Here is a 14,603-nt window from a genome sequence, read left to right on the forward strand (position 1 = left end):
TCTATTGTGCTCATGCTAGATAACGATTAATAGAAAGACCACTATCTATGAAAACAATAATTTCTTTATTCAAAAGACAGTGAAGAGTAACTTGTTACTGAATTCCATTTAACTTTCATTCTAAATAGAAAGGTATTTAGCTGAGAGAGACTTAACCTGTGATTAGTTCATAATTTTGCAGTGAACTACATTTACAATTTTATGTCAGCTAGGAAAATTTTTGAAAAGTAATACTGAACCTAGGTCCAATTTATGATTCTGCAGTGAATATTAATAGTAATGTTATAAGGACCATTCAGTTTGAATAAGCCCTGAAAGTAATAGTGTGTATTGTTATCTGTTATATTTATGCAAATAGTTTGTTCTGCTCTGTCAGCTTCCAGTCTTACCGTGAACATATGCAGGTGTCAGAGTTCATTGCACTCGCGTGTGGCAAAGTATAGGTTGTGTTTGTCCGTTAAAGTTACTCATACTGATTTTCATGAACAAGAATGTCAATCATTCTCTTGCCTAATTAGGCTGGCGACCGTTTTCTTTATTCTTTGAACAGTGTAGCTAAGTAAGATATTGTTTGTTACTGTTTAAATATTTACATAATTCTGACTTTCACTTCCGATAAGCCACCTCCGTTAGGTACAACATGGTCAACATAACAAAATTCCTATCAGAGGGTAACACTGCTCTGCTTCTTCATACTATAATTATTTGAACAAGAATAATTTCATTATACGAACTGCCTTCAGCTTTGAGGTTGTAATAGTAGCAGACGGAAGTGTTGTAGATTCACAAAGTTAATGTAACTAAAAGTCTTAAACAGCTCATGGAAAAGCTTCCGGGTGTCATCTGAAGCGGGATGCTAAGGAAAATATAATACTGCAGGAGTAAAGATTATTAGCTCTTGTCAGTAACTGTTTCTGTACACCTCTTCCAGTCGTACATCTTAATCTAGTGTTCCCACTACACTTCTCGTACTTAGAGCTGGCGATATCCTTCATAAAACTCTTGCTGGATGCTTTCTGCTTTTCTCTTCTTTCTCGTCGATTTTTCACAGTAAATTAGCTCTGTCCATTCTTCAACTTTTCAGACCTCTTCTATTGGTTCCTTGTATACATCCGCAGTCCCTGTATACTTAATATAAACAGTAGTGCAGTATAACATTCAAAAGAGTCTCTAACTCATCGCAATTACACAAAGGCATAACGTCACTATTTAGCACTTCACTAAACATCTGAAATCGAACTCCACTTTGTACTGTATATTTAATGTTCTTTGTTTAACATTCTTCTCTACAAAGTCCAAATACCACAGAACAACATTTTCTCTTTATAACATTTCATGAACCGTCAAGACCACCATACTTTCATTCCAATTACACTCTTCGATCAAAAGTATACCGACAGCTATTAGTGGATTGTAATATGGGCTATGATCACCCTTCGCCTTTATGCTGGGTCTTGAACTCAGCTGGGGACACTTTTAGTGAGGTGTCTGACTGGCAGCCCTTGTTTCCTGAAGAGCAGGAGCCAGAGAAGGTAGAGATGTTGGACACTGGGGTCTGGAGCGAAGCCGCGCGGAGTGGCCGCGCGGCTTGAGGCGCCATATCACGGAATGCGCGGCCCATTCCGCCGGAGGTTCGAATCCTCCCTCGGGCATGGGTGTGCGTGTTGTTCTTAGCACAAGTTAGTTTAAGGAGTGTGTAAGTCTAGGGAGCGATAACCTCAGCAGTTTGGTCCCTTAGCAATTCTAACTCATCCCAAAGTGTTGCACTGGAGCCATCCGGGACTCTGAGCAAGCAATTCAATTTCAGAAATGGTGTTTCCTACAAACGATGGCCTCTAGGGTGCTGCTTTGTATCACAGGGTGCATGCCACTCTAATAAGCCATCGTCTGCGTCACGTTCGTTCCTCTTCTGAACACGCCAGACAGTATTGTAAAATGCATATCCTTCCGAATTTACCGATTTATTGAGAAAAATACCGGAACCACACCCTAGACATGCAAAACACCCCGATACCGTAACGCCACCCCATCCGTACTGCACTGTTGGCACTGCACGTGATGGGAGGTAAGGTTCTTTAGTCGCCAGTCCCAAACCCTTCCACCGGTTTGTGACAGGGAACAGCGTGATTCATCCCTCGTTTCCAGTCATCCGCCGTCCTGTGGCGCCGCTCTCTACACCACTTCAAGCGTCGCTTAGCAATGGCTACAGAACAATGTATGGCTCATGAGGAGCTTCTCGACCACTGCGCCCACACTCACCGTGCTAGCTGGACTGCACTGGAACTCACGACTGATTCCTTCCACTGGTTTCATGCGACTGATTGCAGCCACCATCCTATCCACCAGTGCTTTAGATCTGCCTGTCCTTGGTTTAGTTGTAGTTTTCCCTTCACGTTTCCATTTCAGAGTTACACAACTAACAGTAGTCGAGAGCAGCTTTAGAAGGGCTGGAATGTTTTTGAAGGACTTGTTACTCAGGTCACATCCAATGACTAGTCGACGTTCGAAATCACTGACCGCTCCTGACGGATCCATTCTGTTGTTACATTTTCCCTACAGACAACACGGAGCTCCCGGCCTCCTTTCAACAGCAGCTGGCCCGCCTCTCGTGGAAACCAGTGATCAGTTCCGCATTACATAGGAGTATATTGATATCTTTGATCAGATAGTGTATCTCTGTTATCGACATTTTATTGCTAAAAACACAGGTTGCATCTATTCATGATTGGGAAAAGCACACAAATCAACTCACTATAATTTTTAAATCATATAATTTTACATAACAGAAAATACATTCACAAGCAACTTATACTTGCGTATACAAAATAGACCAACAAATATGAAAAGAATGTAATCTAAAGCAAAAACAAATAGAAAGGTGACAATAGCTTGAAATCAAAGCAAATACGTGCCTAACAAATTTCATTACAATTATTGCTTTCCCAACAAGATCACGAATTTTAATGCGAAGTCTGCCGCAATGTCACGAAGATTAAAGACCACTTCTGCAACGTTGTAGTATTCAGACTCTTTGAACTTGCCTCAGCTAGCCCACGGTCGATAAAAATTATCGTCACTTTACGACACTCGCTTTCATAAAATTATTCCAAACTCCGATCACTTAGGGCAGCACTGTACAGACACCTGAGAGTTTCGTTAGCTGTGACACTTGAAAAAGGTAACGCTGTAATAATAGCATTTGCTTCGGTCATGGTCCTCCTCATCATTACAGAAATCATCACCAGCCACTTGGCATCCGCTGCTGAATAAAGGCTTTACTAGAAATTTCCATGCATTGCGATATTTGGATGTTCACTCCTGGACGTCTCCCACACGTTTCCGCCAAAGCCACACTGTATCAGCGATGCGCCTGGCTGTCTTGTAACACCATCAACCAATGTTTCATTTGGTAGTCGTCTCGTCTTTTCTTATCTCTCATAGTAGAGCAAAGAACTCTCTTAGACCGTTTCGTTACTGGGTCGTTCAGTAAGCAGAAAAGTGTCACTGAGATGCTCCGCCAGCTGTAGTGGCAGACGATAGAAGAGACACGTTTCGCAACGCGTGATTTACTGTTAAAATTCCGAGAACATATCTTCCTACAAGAGTCAACCAATATATTGCATCCTGCTACATACACCTCGCCAGAAGACTATAAAGATAACAGTAGAGAAATTCTAGCTTACACGGAGGCTTAGCAACATTTATCTCCGTGTAGACCATTCGTGACTGGAACAAGAAAGGGGGGAAGTGAGAGTGAAACAGAAAGCACCTTCCACCATGGACTGGGCGTGTGTCGGAGGAATCCAGAGAAAGAAGAGGAATAAAAGGTTGAACACCGCACAAAGATAATTTTCTACGAAAATACACGAGCAAGAAGAGAAGAGCAAACGCACTTTGTAAAAGTCTAATTTACGTATTCGTATTGGAACAGTACAAAACAGGTATAAGAAATCGTTAAAAAAATTTCTTAAAAGGTTTTAAAATATACGTCCGGAAAAAATAACTTCGTCGATTTTGATCCGATGGCGTCATACACCACTTGGGGGGATACTAGATGTACTGATAGTGGTTTCAACGTCACCCGCCAACAGATAGCGTAGTGGCATAGCAACCCCGCATCTGTGTCTATACTTTAATACGGAATTCTCACAGCCAGAAGGCTCAGTGTGGTGGAAACATGTGAAACAAGTAGTCAACCATGCCACGGAGACGCACTCATGCTTCATACAGCCAACTGAGCGGCTTTGAATGGGGTCGGATCGTAGGCTTCCAAGTGGCGGGATGGTCGTTTCGCAGAATCTGGAAGTGCTGCGTCAGCTATGCAATGATGCTGGTATCAGTTGTCACGTGAACGTTCTCATATCTTTAGGACAGGATAGGGACGTCCACGCAGCACAGCCGCGCGCCAAGTTTGTCGTATTGTAAGGGAAGCAGTGGCAGATCGTACAGCTACCACAGGACAGGTAAGAGGACTTGTGAGCCGAGAGGTGTCAACACGAGCTGTTGCGAATCGGTTGTTAGCGTCAGGAGTAGGTCACGCATACGTCTAGCTAGCCCCTCTTCGCTCACTCCACAGCATCGACGTGCACGGCTGAACTAGTGACGTCAGAGGATGACTTGGAAGATGGAGTAGCGCGCCGTGCTCTGCAGCGATGAAAGCAGATTCTGCCTGCATGCAAGTGATGGCCGTTTGCGCTTGCGACGTATACCTGGTGAGTACTGTCTCGTAGAGTGCTTTCGTCCAAGACACGCCCGCCCCACCCGAGGCCCTATGGTCTGGAGTGCGGTAAGCTACAACTCTCGTCCACCTTTGGTGTTTCTGGAGGGGACCTAACCAAAGCTCGTTATGTGCAGAATATTGTTAAAAAATTTATTTGGCAGTTCTTGCAACAGCAAGGTGATGTGTTCTTCCTGAAGTATAACGCTCACCCACACACTACACGTGGAAGTCGCCGCGCGGAGTGGCCGCGCGGTTAGAGTCGCCATGCACGGATTTCGCTGCCCCTCCCGCCGGAAGTTCGAGTCCTCCCTCAGGCATGAGTGTGTGTGTGTTGTTCTTACTATAAGTTAATTTAAGCAGTGTAAGTCTAGGGACCGATAACCTCAGCAGTTTGGTCCCTTAGGAATTCAAACACATTTTACACGTGGAACTCAGCGTTCTCTGCAAGACGTGCAGCAACTTCCATGGCTAGCACGATCTCTGGGCTTGTCTCAATCGAGCACATGTGGGATATGATGGGAATCGTGCGACTTGTCGAACAACAGCGGTTACAAAACTGTGTGAACAGGTCGAGCAGGCGTATCCCTGGACGGTATTCGCCATCCGTACGATCCACTAGATGCCAAAGTTAGTGCCTGCATCGCTGCCCGTGGAAGCTACACCACGTTCTAACATGGGTGTTTCAGCATGGATCGATACCTTGTACTTTAGAACTGTCTGTGCTATTGACTTGTAAATGGAATTATTTCATGGACTCCATGGGCACAGTTGCAACAATAAATCTTGAGTGCACTGGAAACCTCTAAAAGGGTGTATTAATTTTTTCCAGTAGTGTATAAATTACATGACCAGATTTCAATATTTTCAAAAGGTGGTGCACTCCCTTTGGTATTGCAAGGGTTAAAATCGCTCCCTCCTGATTTTGCCGCAGGAAGGTATAGCATCTTGATTCCCAGAGGGGGTAAGTCTAACGCCGTGAATAAGATACGGGATTCCTCTGCCACTTTCTAATCGTTCCCTCTCCGATACAATCGCTTTGGTTATGAGTGCAGTGTCCCGAGGATGTTTCTAAGAACCTCGTACCCGGGGATGTCAGGTTGAAATTTTGTAACATTGCAATAAGTACATCACAACTGTCTAATCACGAAGACTACGTAGTTTCTCTTCGTAAGTGATTCTGTTTATGTATAGAATGACTATCTTGTAATCCTGAAAAGGAAGCAGTAACTTTTAATGTTTAAAGTCGTAAACCGATGTGCACAAGCACTGTGTTGCTGTAAAGCCGTTAGTAGACGTCGAAAAAATATTCGTCATCCTCCGTCGGTTTTGGGCAAATATTATTAAGCTTATTCAGTAGGTACTTTTTCTCTAGCCGGCCGGAGTGGCCGAGAGGTTCTAGGCGCTACAGTCTGGAACCGCGCGACCGCTACGGGCGCAGGTTCGAATCCTGCCTCGGGCATGGATGTGTGTGATTTCCTTAGGTTAGTTAAGTAGTTCTAAGTTCTAGGGGACTGATGACCTCAGAAGTTAAGTCCCATAGCGCTCAGAGCCATTTGAACTTTTTCTCTTTCGGCTGGCGCAGTTCCTTTTGTTGGGTCTATGATTACAGCCACTTCTCCGTACACTGCAATGTGTTTCATCCGCCCAGTTGCTTTGCGTCCGTCTCATTGGATGAGTCTTTCTGGTAGAGGATGAATTTTCTTTTCCTCTTCCCTGCTCTGTTTAGTTGTCCGTTTCTTTTCAGCAGCGGTATCATCTACCATCGGTTTGGACATGTTGTCATCGGATTTCATTTGTTTGCACTTTGTTGCGTCATATCTGGGTTCTTAAGATCTTTTTCTGTTAGTCTACGGGGTATTTCTACTCCTTTCTCGCGCAATATTAGCGCTGTTTACTTGGCTTCCCTGTGGGGAATCCACCGTTTTTTATTTTCCTTTGGAGAGGTTCTGACCCTCTGATTTCCCAGAATCGCTGAGGATTGACTGAGATCATGTTCTTGACTCTGAAAATTCCTCGTCTTGTGGTATGTTTGATTCCAATTTGCTGATAATTAGAGATGGGCAAACTCGTTCATCCTTGGGAACTAGTTCATTGGTGATCGCTGTTTTTTTGGGAACCATTCATTTCTACTCGTTCATCGCTCATTTGTTCTTGGTATGTGGTTCTTATGAAAAATTGAAAATTAGTAGCATAGGTGAGTAAAGATGGAAGGCGCCAAGAGGGGGCACTTGCTTTCATCCTGGAGTACAGAGTTTGTATTCATAACAGAATTCTCACACACTTGCGATTACTTGGAGGTACAGTCATAAGAAAACAAAAATAAAGAAGATAAGCATATTTCCGCTTGATAAACACAAGAAAAAAGTCATGAAGGATTCCGCTGCAAACAGTACATTCTTCGCAATGTCATCTTCCATAACGTATTGTTTCTACATCTCCATCTACATGGATACTCTACAAATCACATTTAAGTGCCTGGCAGAGGGTTCATCGTACCACCTTCACAATTCTCTATTATTCCAATCTCGTATAGCACGCGGAAAGAATGAGATATCTTTCCGTACGAGCCCTAATTTCCCTTATTTTATCGTGGTGATCGTTCCTCCCCATGCAGGTCAGTGTCACAAAATATTTTCGCATTCGGAGAAGAAAGTTGATATTTGGAATTTCGTGAGAAGATTCCGCCGCAACGAAAAACGCCTTTCTTTTGATGATGTCCAGCCCAAATCCTGTATCATTTCAGAGACACTCTCTCCCATATTTCGCGATAATACAAAACGTGCTGCCCTTCTTTGGACTTTTTCTATGTACTCCGTCAGTCCTATCTGGTAAGGATCCCACACCGCGCAGCAGTATTCTAAAAGAGGACGGACAAGCGTAGTGTAGGCAGTCTCCTTAGTAGATCTGTTCCATTGCCAATAAAACGCTGTCTTTGGTTAGCCTTCTCCTCAACATTTTCTATGTGTTCCTTCCAATTTAAGTTGTACGTAATTCTAATTCCTAGGTATTTACTTGAATTTACGACCTTTAGATTTGGCCCTCCTCGTAACTGGTGACAATTCTGAATGCAGTTACGCATATTACTTACAAAACTGTCCAGATAAACCTATAGGGCAGTACCCTGTTACTTCACAGAGGTCTCATTGATGCCTTCTCAGGTCTTTGATGGGACAGGAAGGCGGCAAACCGCTTGTTTTATCACGCCTAAGGTTGTCAGGAGCTTGTGATGATAGGGACATGCACTGTCGTCTATCAGCGTGAATCCTGCTCCAACATGTTCACCAAATGGAACCACAATGCGTGCAATGATCTCGTTGCGATACTACACACTGGTCATCCTTCCGTACAGGGGCACGAGGGCTGTACTGCGGGTACACACGGCTGCGCCAAAACATGGCTGAACCACCTTGATAAGGGCGGCGGTCTGTGGTACAGTTTGGGTGTAAAATTATCCTCGTCGCTTCCACACACGAATGTCAGTGTTGTCGGGGAGGAGCACGGTACGGGTCTGCCCTGAAAAGAGCGCTGACTCCCACTGCAGCCTATTCATAAAGAGTGATTTCGTGCATAGTCGACACGAGCTCCTCTCCTTACCAGATTTAGAGAAGCCTTCTGGCACGTTATCCCTGCTCATGGAACCGATTTCGTACCGTTTGTGTTGACTCTGCATCCCTGTTGTGGTGTCACCGCCAGACACCACACTTGCTAGGTGGTAGCTTTTAAATCGGCCGCGGTCCGCTAGTATACGACGGACCCGCATGTCGCCACTGTCAGTAATTGCAGACCGAGCGCCGCCACACGGCAGGTCTAGAGAGACTTACTAGCACTCGCCCCAGTTGTACGGACGACTTAGCTAGCGATGCAACACTGACGAAGCCTCGTTTATTTGCAGAGAAGATAGTTAGAATAGCCTTCAGCTAAGTCCATGACTACGACCTAGCAAGGCGCCATTAACCATTTCTAGAGAGAGTCTCACTTGTATCATCAAGAACGCTGTATACAAATGATGGATTAAAGTTAAGTATTCCAGAAGCTACGTACTTTTCTTCATAGCATTCATTACGTATCCTGTTTCAGACCTCACGCCATCCTGCGTGAGCTTATAGCGTGCATTTCGGTCTCCTCAAGACACACTGTGTCGGCACTTCTGTCGACACATCACCTGTAACTGTAGCTACTACCGTTGAAGTGCAGCATTTTGTTGACGGTTTCTTCGTGCTGTTATACGCAGGTATTCGTCCCCCACAGCTATTGTCATTTTTCGTGGCCACTTCTGCGACGATCCTCGACTGATCGAGTCGCTAGAAACGTTTTCCACAGTCTAAGTATATCAGTCAGACTCAAAGTGACATTCGCTAATCTATTAGAGTGACTATACGGAGCCTCTGATTGTACGTCGTTGTTGTCCGTACCGTCCTGAAGCAACACAGCCCTCGTAATGACACGCAGTACAAGTACTGTAATATTTACAGCTGACACGGCTGTCATAGGTAGAGAGCCTGTATAGGGGGAGAGTGGCCAACCGGACGATACGGCGGCCGTTTTTCTGCCAAACTGCGGGCGGGACTTTTGAGTGGCCAGTAGTGGAGTAGTGGAGTACACACTCACCGAATCAAAAGCACAAGACAATATGGCGAAATCATTCGTTAAATGCCTTTCTTTACAGCTACAATACATTCATAGTAGCCTACTACGTACAGCACAGGAAAATTTGATACAGTGGCTGTAAAAATTATTCGTTACTTGCATTTATCTCCTTTAAAGTTCGTTTACTAGACATATTGCAATGAAAGTAACGTAAATAAAAAAATATAGTGTATACCATTTGTTTTGTATCGGAAGTACATAACGCTAAAGATTTAACGTACCTGTACTACGTCAGATGAATGAAAGTCGTAAGCAGTTGTATACTTGTGACATGCAAAAAGTGTCGGACGTGTTAGTATTTCTTGTCACGTCTTCAAACCTTTTGCATGTCACAAGTAAACAACTGCTTACGACCTTCTTGAATACCCCTCGTAGATAAGAAACGAAAAAGATTACAAAAATCAGGTAATGTTAAATGTAGGCTACTGTAATAACGACTAAATATAACAAGAAAACTACCGTATCCCTTCTACCTCACAGAAAGTTGGCCTATTAAAAACTGTCTTCAAGAGGACCTACAATTATTTACTGCGAATAATGTTTCAGCAACCACGACAACTGCGGAAAACGTGGTTACAACTTGCCAGCGTCAACAGTTTTATATGTAGTAAAAAGCAAAAACGACTTACTTCGCATAGATAAGAGTACTTGGTTGGTTTCCACAAGGCTCCTGTTTGATTTATGTCAGCCCTGTTGTCTGCGACTGCCCACTGCTTTCGTCTTTCTTCATTGCGTGGAAATGCTGACATGCGAAATCCACCTTCGCCTCTATTGGATCAACCAAATGCAGCCAACCTGGCATCGTTTACGAACGTCTCCAGAACGAATTACAGATGTCAAAAACAATACTGTACAATTACTAACGTGTTTACTTCAAACGTGTAGGCCTACCGACTTCATCACAAAACACTTCATTATTTCAACTCCTACTTAAGATCGCAAAAGCTAATTAAGTACTAAAAACGATATACAACTAAATCAAACATGCATGCACAACGCATAACAAGTCTCTCAATAATTCAAATACCTTTTAATCGTTTCCAAAAGTCCTCTGAACTTCAATTCAACTCAAAAGCATGGCGAACATAGGAAGCGCGAGAGACGTTTGGCAGAAAAATGTCGCCAAAGCTAATCAACCAATCACGGGAACCTTCACCTATGGCCACTCTCTCTGTATACAGGCTCTCTAGTCATAGACTGCACATACGGCCCCCTAACGGTAGAAACATGGACTGTTTCCGCTGGAATTATGTTACAGACAAACCAATGTACTGATACTATAACGTGTTTCTGGATCACAACGTTTAGTATCAAAGTTTTGACGATCTGCGACACTTATTTTGACCACTGCATGTCAAATAACTAAAATCATGTAGAACAGTTTCAAGCCGGTGTTGATGTTTACGTTGCTGAGGCAACTCACAGGCCTACAGCAGCTGTCGCATAAGTAGGCTGTGTGTGTTGTGTGCTGCAGTGCTGCCACGTGCGAAGTACAGTATAAGGCTGCGTTCACACTGCCTGCCGGGCCGATATCAAACACATGGTTTTGAATTGCGGTGTTCACACTGGCGGCCGGGCCGCGCCGAAACGGCGTGAGCCTCCCGGAGCCGAGCCGGCGACATCCGGAGTGTTTAAAATTGCCGGCGCGAGCCGACCGCAGGCGCGAGCCTGTGGAGCAGCACTACAGCTTCTGCAGTACACGCATCACACGTCTCCCTTCTGTGTGACTGCACACGTCTTTTATTTTATGATGTTACCTCACATTTCACAATCAGTGAGGAAAAATTACGTGTATTATAATGATACATGCGAAATTACTTTTATTTCATTTATATAATCTACCGTATTTACATGCATTTACAACAATAGCTTGCCAGCGATCGCGGCATCGCCGCCACTGAATAGTTCGCATTTACTTGTAAACGGAGACAGATATGAGTGTCACTGAGAGACGGAAATGTATCCCTACCAGATGACAATGAATTGTAAAGTCATGCTGTGGCACGTTACTGTAAGCTGTTGTCTGTGACATCTTTTTGCGATGTTCTTACTTTAATGAATGCAGAACAACATATACATGACATTAACTTGTGTCCACCAATTTGGTATCAGAAATTCGGCTAGTATGACAGTAATGATGCAGTTTCCAGATTATGGAACGAAGTAACCAAGGAGTGTGTTTCAGATAGTACGCACAAATATAAATTATTTTCCTTTATAATTTTATTTGTTTTATTTACAGTGAAATGAGATACACAAAAACACAGTAAATAGCTAAGTTCTTTCAATTCCAACATTTATTTTTGAAAGGTTTTTTAATTATTTTAAGTTGCATTTTTAACGAAATATTCAACAGAAGTGTTCCTGACAGTTTTCGAACGTAATGTGGAATTTCTGTTGAATGTGGCACCAGCTGTCTGCATATCAGCATTGTTACAAAACTTTTCAGCTTCAGCATTGCATCCTCTGTCAATGACAATATTATGAAGTAGACAAATGCACTTGACTATGTGATCAGCTACGTCAATGGATGTTTCAATTTCCTTCCTCAGTAGTCTCCATTTATTGGTCATTATACCAAATGCAGATTCAACAACTTTTCTTGCTCTGGAATGCATATCATTGTATAGAATCTTCTCGTTGTCCAAATTTCTGCGAGGAAAAGGTCTCATCAAATTCTCTAATAAGGGGTAAGCTTCATCTCCCAAAATGACGTACAGTAGTTCCTGACACATTCCTTCAAGTTTTGTTGGTGGCGGTAATAACAGCTCCCCATTTGTAAGTTTCTTATATAACATACTTTCTTTAAACACTCCTGCATCAGACTGTTTACCGTAGGCGCCAACATCTACAGCTATAAATTTGTAATTTGCATCAGCAGCTGCTTGGAGTACAATCGAATAATACTGTTTGTAATTGTAAAACATACTGCCAGAAAGTTTAGTACATTGGACACGTATGTGCTTCCCGTCTATACATCCAACACAGTTTGGAAATCCCCATCTCGTATGCATTTCACTGGCAATTTCTTTGAATCGAGAAACAGTTGGCGTTGGTAAATGAATGGGAGCAAGTGACTCCCATATGGCCATACAAACGTCTTTCACCACCACTGATACGGTGGACACTCCTAATCGGAATGACGATGCTAGTGCATGAAAGGAGATGCCAGTGGACAGATACCTGAGAAAAAAAAACAATGTAACATGTGTTACTCAAGTGTGGTGTTGGGCGAAGTTTTTACAGTTTTCTTTCCACAGTAGATATTTACTTAGTCCATGTCATTTCACAATTATACAACAATAAATAATTAAAGAGACATTTTCTTGCATCCTTCTATATTCTTTCAATTAAAATAATGAAATCGAAATGCAAAGACCTGAGAGACAGTTACAGAGAATAACTTGTGTAACTTGGCAAAATAAGGTCATGTGATCCAGGGAATAGTATATTAAAATGCAATTCCACTCGGACTTTGTGCTGTCATATGATTTTCCTAAGTTCCAAGAGCTGTGCACAGTTCCTTATCAGTGGAAATAGAACCACTGAGTCAAAGGGCGTTATCTCAAAACTCTTCGCCTATCAATCTGTCTATCTTACAAGGTAATGAAAAGAATTCTGTGAGGTCATCAGTGGCTCCACATGATGAACCATCGCCACTGCCAAGCGCTGCATCATGAAGAAAAAAGAAGAAAAAAGTTGGAAAATTCTGAAGGAGTGTTTCTGCGATTCTTCGTTGAAGGCACAGCAAGACATTACACAAAATGACGAAGCTAATTACTTACTAATGATTCTCAGGAGTCCCATAAACTCTATTCCCCTCAGAGGTAAGCGTTTGTGAAATTTAAAATGCAAAAGCATGACTACAATTAATTGGAGGTAGTGAATGCTGTGCAAAGTTCTACTGCAAACCAAAAAGTGTGTACTAACGAATCTTACCTTATCGTTATACATAATTTTTCTTCTGCTGTTATACTTCTGCGAAAATTTGTGTTCTGTTTCGAAATTTTGTCTTGAATGTTCTGCAATACATACTGAAATGTATTATGATTCATTCTGTAATATGAATAAAATTTTTCAGTATAGTTTTTAAGTTCTTCATGTAAAGAAAAAAACTCTCCTAAATGTCTGTCGCTATTTATGGGATGAATCCATAACCTCCTAGTTCTTCTGTACTTGAAAACTCGACGAGTTACTGAACAGTCAAAACAATACCAATAAAAAAGTGAAGACATTGTTCTACACGACAGCACAGACTAGCTAAAGCAGAGCAACTGTAGGCTGCAGCTGCGTTTTCTACTGACTTGCTTGTCAGCTGTCGAAGGGTGGGGATTTTTTTAAATTTATTTATTTGGCCTTCGGCAGCTAACAGCCATTTTGCCAAAGAGTGGGGATTACCTTGACAGTGCAGCGCAGCCCGCCAAGGAAGGAAAAAAAAAACATTGAAGAACAATGAAACGCACATCTGTGTCGATCTACAGTAGTTTCATTAACTCTCCATTATTTTTTCTGTCAAAGTAGACAACGAGACTACAGAATTGCGCTTCAGTTTCTGCAGTAAACGTATCACAAATCTCCAGTTGGTTTTTGTGATTAGTTTTACACCAAATTTTATCAGACTTATGTCATTGACACTTCTACCTGTACATGTACTACACCAAGCTGTAACCGCGCTAACTCCGTGGCTTGCGAACGCGGCACTGACGCCAGTGAATAGCTCGCATTACTTGTGACCAGAGACAGATGTCAGTACCATTATCATTTAAAAAACTTTTTGGTACTTTTAGCTACATTTCATTCCCAACAATGTATGGTCTAAAACGGATCTAACAGTAAGCTATCCGCTACATAACTTTTTCACTGCAAGATTTGTAAATCAAGAGCACAACGTTGACAAATAGCATCATTTCACAATGACTGTTAAGAAATATGGAAAGATAAATGATTCAATACGAAGCTAAGATGTTACACTACCACGTGTACAAAAAAGCAGATTTTTTAGCCGCATACTTTCTTCAAAATCGGTTGGGAAGTGTTACGAAACTAAGAAATCACGCGAAACCAAAAGTAGACTTTTTCTTTTTTCACGACGTAAGTAACGCTTTGAAGGAAAAAATAAGTTCATAAAACGATGTGGCGAAGTCTTATATACCACTAAGAATTTTTAAAACATGAAAATCGGAGAAGTGGATTTCCCCCCGTTTCGCCGTCCCGGCTCGGCGCGGCACGCAATGTG

The sequence above is a fragment of the Schistocerca americana genome, chromosome 1 (assembly GCF_021461395.2).
Source record: "Schistocerca americana isolate TAMUIC-IGC-003095 chromosome 1, iqSchAmer2.1, whole genome shotgun sequence".
Classification (NCBI taxonomy): Eukaryota; Metazoa; Arthropoda; class Insecta; order Orthoptera; family Acrididae; genus Schistocerca; species Schistocerca americana.